The 7,951-nt window shown below is 38.1% G+C and overlaps 1 long non-coding RNA gene across 7 annotated transcripts in view; it reads right to left on the reverse strand.

The window, feature by feature from the left end:
- Positions 1-3,443, reverse strand: part of LOC120884475 (uncharacterized) — a 240,074-nt gene extending 236,631 nt beyond the window's left edge. For all 7 annotated transcript variants that reach the window (XR_013436865.1, XR_013436869.1, XR_013436868.1 and 4 more), the window contains exons 1-2: positions 3,274-3,443; positions 3,097-3,165 (exon numbers count right to left, since the gene is read on the reverse strand). This is a non-coding gene — a long non-coding RNA (uncharacterized LOC120884475). The remainder of the gene's footprint in view (positions 1-3,096; positions 3,166-3,273) is intronic.
- Positions 3,444-7,951: the final 4,508 nt, after the last annotated feature.

Below are 7,951 nucleotides of genomic sequence, written 5' to 3' on the forward strand. Positions count from 1 at the left end.
CCTTAATAAATGCCTAAAATCTTAAATGAAGTTGTAAACAGACAAATCTCCTATTATCTAAATGAATATTTCCCAATAGTCCAGAATCCCCGAGGCTTCACTAAGTCCTACATCTTATTCTTCATTCTCTCTTACCTCCTTTAGATAAAGCCATGAGGGTAAAGTCTTCATGGTGATATTAGTAGCCTTATAATGAAAGATCAGGGAGCTTCCTTCTCCTCATTCTCACCATCTGAGGATTCAGAAAGAAGAAAGTAGCCCTCTGCATGCCAAGATTGGGGCCTTCACTGGAGCTCAATCATGCTGACATCCCAATCTGAGATTACCCATAGTCCAAAACTATGAGAAATAAGCTACAGGGGTGTTTAAGCCATCCAGTCTTTGGTTTGGTGCTGAGGGCCATTACCAAGTAGGAATGACGCATTGAAATTTCCTTGCCAAGCGTACCCCATGCTGCTTAGAGGACATTCGATGGGACATTGCATGCATGCTTTAATAAGGTGACCTTGCTCAAGGACCAAGGCGGATCCGGGTTTAGAGCTGATCAGGTTTGAGGAAGTAACCGGCTCCTTGAGATTAAGGCGTTGCCAGTTTAAGATAATAGGTTTTAGGGAAGTTGGAAGTTGAAGATTATTGCTGGGATTAGGGTGTTCCTGCTGCTTGTTCCCGTTGAGTTCTCGTGAGATTGAAATGGGATTTGGAGATAGCCTCGTGGAGTAGGTGAATTGTGCGGGGGACAGCAGAACGCGGTTGCCCCTGGACCTGTGTGGAGGCGGTGTGAGAGCAGGAATAAAGAATTGCTGTTTGAACATACAAAGCTGTGGTGCCTCCTGATTCTGGTGCCAAGCTGAGACCTTGGCAGTTTGGCAATCCAAGCAGAATAAGACACTAAGACTCCCTTGTATCATACTCAGTGTTGGAGTTTTGATACAAAGTGTCTCTGAAATGAAAGCGAGGAACCAAGAGATGGGCAAGCAAGAGAGATACACACAAGAGTTTATTTGTCAGAGCTGACAAATAAAGGCCATCTCTCCATAGACGGAGAGAGGCAATACAGGCTTGGGTTCCTGACTTTTATGGGGTAGGCTCAGGAATTAGAGCTGTACAGATCCTAATGTGAGTAGTGAAGGGTTGGGTTGGTATGAGGGAGTGGTGAGCCTTTCTCAGAAACGCCCTTGGGTGAGAAAGGGAAATTTTTCTCAAATGGCAGCTGTCACTTAATATGGCCATCCAGATGTTAAGCAAGGGTCTTACAGTCTCCAAAAAGCTGCTGGTTCTTCAGAAATACACTGAGGTGAAATGTTTGAATCATGAAAACTGTAACCTACTCAGTTCACCTAACTGAATGGATTGGGTGGTAACTGTAGGCAGGTGGGGTGTGGCTGGAGAAGGTGGGTCACTGAGGGTGTTTTCTGGAAGGGTGCATCTTCCCAGAGGTTCTTTCCCCTCCCTTTCTATCTGCTTTCTGAGCCTGCCCAGAGCTGAGCAGCTTTCCTTCACTGATCCTTCCCCCAGGGTATGCTGCCTCACTTGGGCCCAGAACAATGAAGCTGACCATCAAGAAACTGAAACTATAACCCCTAAATAATTTTTCCTCCTTTAAGTTTTCAGTGATACAAATTTTTTTTTTAAAGAGAGAGTGAGAGAGAGAGAGAGAGAGAGAGAGAGAGAGAGAGAGAGAGAGAGAGAGAGAGAGAGAATTTTTAATATTTATTTTTTAGTTCTCGGCGGACACAACATCTTTTTGTTGGTATGTGGTGCTGAGGATCGAACCTGGGCTGCTTGCATACCAGGCGAGTGCGCTACCGCTTGAGCCACATCCCCAGCCCAGTGATACAAAATTTGACTAAAATACCCAGCAACTATTGTTCACCATTCACAGTCATCCCTTCAGGAAAGGATTTAAAGTATTTTTTTAAATTCTTTTTTTTTTAATATTTATTTTTCAATTGTAGCTAGACACAATACCTTTATTTTATTTATTTATTTTTTATGTGGTGCTAAGGATCAAACCCAGGTCCTTGAACGTGCTAGACAAATGCTCTACCCCTGAGCCACTATCCCAGCCCCAGGATTTAAAGTTTTTACCTCTAGGACAGCATGGGAAGTAAATAGTTTGCCCAGAGAGGCAGAAGTAATATGGAATAAATGATGTGTTCAATACAATTATATCTTCATCAACTCCTTGTTTTGGCAGTCTTTTGCTCTACCATATTTCCTATGTGAATACAAGCACTAGTGGCCTGGGCTTCTTCAGTAAAGGGAATGGTATAATTACCTCTGAATGTTTTAGGAAAAAGAGAAGAATAAAATTTAAACAGAGGCAAATAGCAATCTTATTAGTAATAAGGTAGACTTCCAATAACAATACCATTTTTTCCAAATATTATCAGATAATCAGAAAAAGAGTCCTGAAAAGTGTTCTTTATTCCAAGAAGAAAAAAAGATAAATGCAGCATTTGAGGATTTTAATATAAAACCTGATGGAATCCAGGCACTGTTATCCCCAAATATGGTGACCTGGTATATGAATGTTAAAGACCCTTGAAGATCAGCACCTGCTGGAAGAGACTTTTCTCTGATGTTCCTTTATCCACTTAAAGATTAGACCCACCAAAGAGGAACACAATTGCCTTAGATCCTCTCCCTGATATTCCATTAACAAGGGAGATTAGATTTATGCAGGAAGGACAACTAAGGAATGTCACCATGCTCAGACAGACTTTGTCACCATGTCCAGACAGACTTTGTCACAAGATATTGTCTTTTCTTGGGCCCCACTTGACACCCAAAGATAATAATTTACAGATCATTGTCTAGTCTTTAGGGCCATTCATTCCCTTTTAAAGTGATTTAATGCTTCTCAAAATTTACCTATATTCCTCCCATTTTCCTTTCTCCTATGAAGAACAGGAAATGTTTCTGAATCTCACTGAGTTATTAGGTCACCTTACTGTGATACTCTCATGAATATTAACAGTATACCTTTTTTTCTTTTTAATCTGCTTATTGTTCATTTCAGTAAAACTTCAGAGGACATAGGGGAAATTTCCCTCACCCATACAAAACCAAAAGTCAACCCAATGCAAGACTTACCCCACCGTGAAGTCAGGGAGCCCTGGGTGGAGGCTTCAGGATCCACAAAGAACTGTGCCTGGGTCAAAACTAAGTGTTAAAGAACCAACATTTTGTTTACATCTCCAAGATTGTAAAAAATTAGTTCCAGAAATATTCAAAATATTACCCTAAAACTATGAATATGACAAAGCTTACTGTGGTACGGGGAAACATTGTCTTTCAACAGCCTTAGTATCATCTCAGAATGTTACTGAAAGTTCAATCCTTGTCCCTGATGCCAATCCAATAACAAGGACACTGTTTTGAAAAAAAAGGAAAAAGAAGTTTTATTGCTTTGCTAGCAAAGGAGATGCACAGTGGACTTCTGTACCATAGGCTGTTATTCTGCCATCAAGGGGAATAGGAGGCTTTTGAAGAGGTGATTCAAAGGGTACATTATGTGTGTTGTCTGTCCAGAGTTGTAATTCACTTGGTAATTTGGGAGATAATCATTTCTGAGATCTTCTGGCATCAACCTCAAGTCTGAATTACTTTGTTCTGTGGTGTGTGTATACTCAAGGACAGATAACTCTGCTTATGACTGGGAAGAAAGGTAATCCTATCTCCCCTGAGATTAGGGAGGGGGAGAGATTAGGGAGGAAGAGGAGGAGGAGAAGAAGAGAAAGAAACATGTCCCTTTAAAAATAAGTTACAGTGGCTGAGCAGCAAGTGCTATATTCAAAGCAAGCACTGTATTCAAAGCATAAAATGGCATAAAATGGGCTACTATTGCAGAAAGGGAAAGATAAAAATTGAGATAATTATTGAAATTTGAAATTGTGATTTAAGCAGATTTTCAATATTGGGGATTAGTTAGAATTAGGTAAGGTTTATCTCAAGATTTTTGGTGTTAACCCAAATCTCTGAAGGATCTCTGAGATAAAAGGCTCTACTGAGCCATCATAGATGCTAGCCTGAACTTTTCTGTCTGGTCCTGGGACAAGATCCCACAGCTATCAGCTACAAGGTAGAATAGCAGTTAAAAATATGTCTGCCAGACCTATAAGCCAAGAGCATTTTGTATAATGAAAATTTGGAGAAAGAAAGCATAACTTGTTTCCATTGAGCCTTCACTGGTTATAGGTAAGAGGGCAAGATAACATGAAGTCAGGAAAATAGGTAAAAAACAGTACATAAGGAGAAATGCTTGATCTCTGGATTGACTAGGGTTGTAAGAAGGATGTGATAATGCCTCCTGTTCTAACCTCCTGGGATTTGAGCTGAGGTTTTAAAATGCATTAAAAAGTGTGGGATTTGGGGGAGGGGGAGGGTTGTCTCATAGCTGTTAACTGATTCACTTCTTTTATCTCTCCTCCCCTCCATTCTCTGATCTTTGTAATTTAATTTAGGACATTTCAGAACTTCTCTTTTATCAGTAAACACAGCAAGGCAGGTATTTAGAAGTGAAGAGTTCTGAAGGTCTTGGGTAGTAACTGTCTTTGACAGTTTCTAGCAGAGTTAATGGGTCTTTCAGGAACTTCCAAGTGAACAATCAAGTTATTTAAAACCTTTTTTAAAATTTTTTATTTGTTTTAATTATATATACATGACAGTAGAATGTATTTATGCACTTTGATATATCATACATAGATTAGATATAATTTCTCATTTTTCTGAGTGTACATGTTGTAGAATCATATTGGTCATGCAATCACATATATACATAAAGTGATAATGTCTGTTTTGTTCTACTATCATTTCTATCCCCATATCCCCTCCCCACCCTTCCCTTCACTTCCCTCTACCTAATCTAAGGTAGCACTATTCTTCTGTAGTACCCCCACCTTATTGCAAATTACTATCCGCATATTAGAGAAAACACTTGGCCTTTGGTTTTTGGGGATTGGCTTATTTTGCTTAGTATAATATTCTCCAGCTACATCCATTTACTGGCAAATGCCATAATTTCATTCTTCTTTAAATCTGAGTAGTACCTATTGAAAATATATATATATATATATATATATATATATATATATATATATATATGTATATATATATATATACATACATACATATATATATCACATTTTCTTTATCCACTCATCTATTGAAGGACACCTAGGTTGATTCCATAGTTCAGCTATTGTGAATTGAGCTGCTATAAACATTGACATGGCTGCATGACTGTAGTATGCTGATTTTAAGTCTTTTGGGTATAAACGAGGAGTGGGATAGCTGGGTCAAATGGTGCTTCCATTCCAAGTTTTCTGGGGAATCTCCATACTACTTCCATAGTGGTTTTACCAATTTTTATCTTTCAGGGCAAGAGCAACCTAGAATGGAAATCTTGTGTTGATGACAGTGAATAGAAAAGTGGATGTAAGCCATGTGGATAGTTTCTACTCTCATTCCATGATGCTCTTGTATTTGGTTGTTTTAAGGTTTTTCAGAGCTTTTCTTACCCAATAATATTATATGTTGTCTTTTCTGTACTCCATATTTTTTTAGCTTCAAAATTACCATCATCTCCAAGACATACATCTTTTAAAAATCTCATTATAATTTCCAAAATCTGATGAACAAGGTAATAAGTAACACTACTCGGGTTATTCTAAGTGAAAAACTGTAAAAAAGCTGAAATTATCTTCTTGAGTATTTCAATGTTATTAATTCAGAGAGTATATATTTTCAGCTGATTTTAACTGCATTGATTGCTAAGTTCTCTCAATTGTTTGCAAAATAGTGCTAAAATAAGCTTGGGTGTAAGAGTCTATCCTGTTTTTTTTTTTTTTTTTCCATAGCAGTGCTTTATGTTTAAGAATCACAATTGTAAAAATTCCATTTCAATGTGTCTTTATTTTTATTTCACCAGTTTGTCATCAGCAAAACACTGTGAAGTTTCCTGAGGAGAGAAGAGTTCCTCTGCATTTGAAATGTCTCAGAAAGAAATGTTTTCAATTATCACTGGTATTGTTTCAGATCTATGTTAGTCTCTGGTGTCACCACTCGTGACCTTCCCCATGAAACTGCTTTTATTTATATCTTGTAAAATACTTTATTCTTTTAGAGTTCATCTTGTTCTTTCTTTTCTCACTTTCCTTGCATTTTATATATCTCTTCCTTCAATGTTATTAGAAGAGAAATTTGAGGTAAATACAATTTGATGGGAAGTTTTGAGTGAAATCTTCAAGCCACAATAAGAATTTTCCTTCTTTAGCACAGCAATAAGATAACAATGGCTGGGCCTATTTACCACACCCAGCATTATGCCAGTCATGTTGGGCATTTTCTTAATTACTTTTAGGGCTGTTTCACATTCCACATTCAGAAATGAGATCCGCAAGTGACTCACCAGACAGGAATTCAAATTCTACTTCTACCTCACATTATCATTCCATACCCCACTTTTTCTTTTTTTTTTAAATTTTTTTAAATTGGTTGTTCACAACATTACAAAGCTCTTGACATATCATATTTCATACATTAGAATCAAGTGGATTATGAACTCCCAATTTTACCCCAAATGCAGATTGCAGAATCACGTCTATTACACATCCACAATTTTACATAATGCCCTGTTAGTAATTGTTGTATTCTGCTACCTTTCCTATCCCCTGCTATCCCCCTTCCCCTTCCCTCACATCTTCTCTCTCTACCCCATCTACTGTAATTCATTTCTCTCCTTGTTTATTTTCCCATTCCCCTCACAACCTCTTATATGTAATTTTGTATAGCAATGAGGGTCTCCCTTCATTTCCATGCAATTTCCCTTTTCTCTCCCTTTCCCTTCCATCTCATGTCTCTGTTTAATGTTAATCTTTTCTTCCTGCTCTTCCTCCCTGCTCTGTTCATAGTTGCTCTCATTTTATCAAAGAAAACATTTGGTATTTGTTTTTTAGGGATTAGCTAGCTTCACTAAGCATAATATGCTCTAGTGCCATCCATTTCCCTGTAAATACCATGATTTTGTCATTTTTTAGTGCTGCATAATATTCCATGGTGTATAAATGCCACATTTTTTTTTTATCCATTCATCTATTGAAGGGCATCTGGGTTGGTTCCACAGTCTAGCTATTGTGAATTGTGCTGCTATGAACGTCGATGTGGCAGTATCCCTGTAATACACTTTTTTAAGGTCTTCAGGGAATAGTCCGAGAAGGGCAATAGCTAGGTCAAATGGTGGTTCTATTCCCAGCTTTCCCAGGGATCTCCATACTGATTTCCAAATTGGCCGTACCAATTTGCAGTCCCACCAGCAATGTACGAGTGTACCCTTTTCTCCACATCCTTGCCAGCACTTGTTGTTTGACTTCATAGTGGCTGCCAATCTTACTGGAGTGAGATGGTATCTTAGGGTGGTTTTGATTTGCATTTCTCTGACTGCTAGAGATGGTGAGCATTTTTTCATGTACTTGTTGATTGATTGTATATCCTCCTCTGAGAAGTGTCTGTTTAGGTCCTTGGCCCATTTGTTGATTGGGTTATTTGTTATCTTATTGTCTAATTTTTTGAGTTCTTTGTATACTCTGGATATTAGGGCTCTATCTGAACTGTGAGGAGTAAAAATTTGTTCCCAGGATGTAGGCTCCCTATTTACCTCTCTTATTGTTTCTCTTGCTGAGAAAAAACTTTTTAGTTTAAGTAAGTCCCATTTGATTCTTGTTATTAACTCTTGTGCTATGGGTGTCCTATTAAGGAATTTGGAGCCTGACCCCACAATATGTAGATCGGAGCCAACTTTTTCTTCTATCAGACGCAGAGTCTCTGATTTGATATCAAGCTCCTTAATCCATGAGTTAACTTTTGTGCATGGCGAGAGATAGGGATTCAGTTTCATTTTGTTGCATATGAATTTCCAGTTTTCCCAACACCATTTGTTGAAGATGCTATC

This window comes from Ictidomys tridecemlineatus, chromosome 3 (assembly GCF_052094955.1).
Source record: "Ictidomys tridecemlineatus isolate mIctTri1 chromosome 3, mIctTri1.hap1, whole genome shotgun sequence".
In the NCBI taxonomy this organism is placed as follows: domain Eukaryota; kingdom Metazoa; phylum Chordata; class Mammalia; order Rodentia; family Sciuridae; genus Ictidomys; species Ictidomys tridecemlineatus.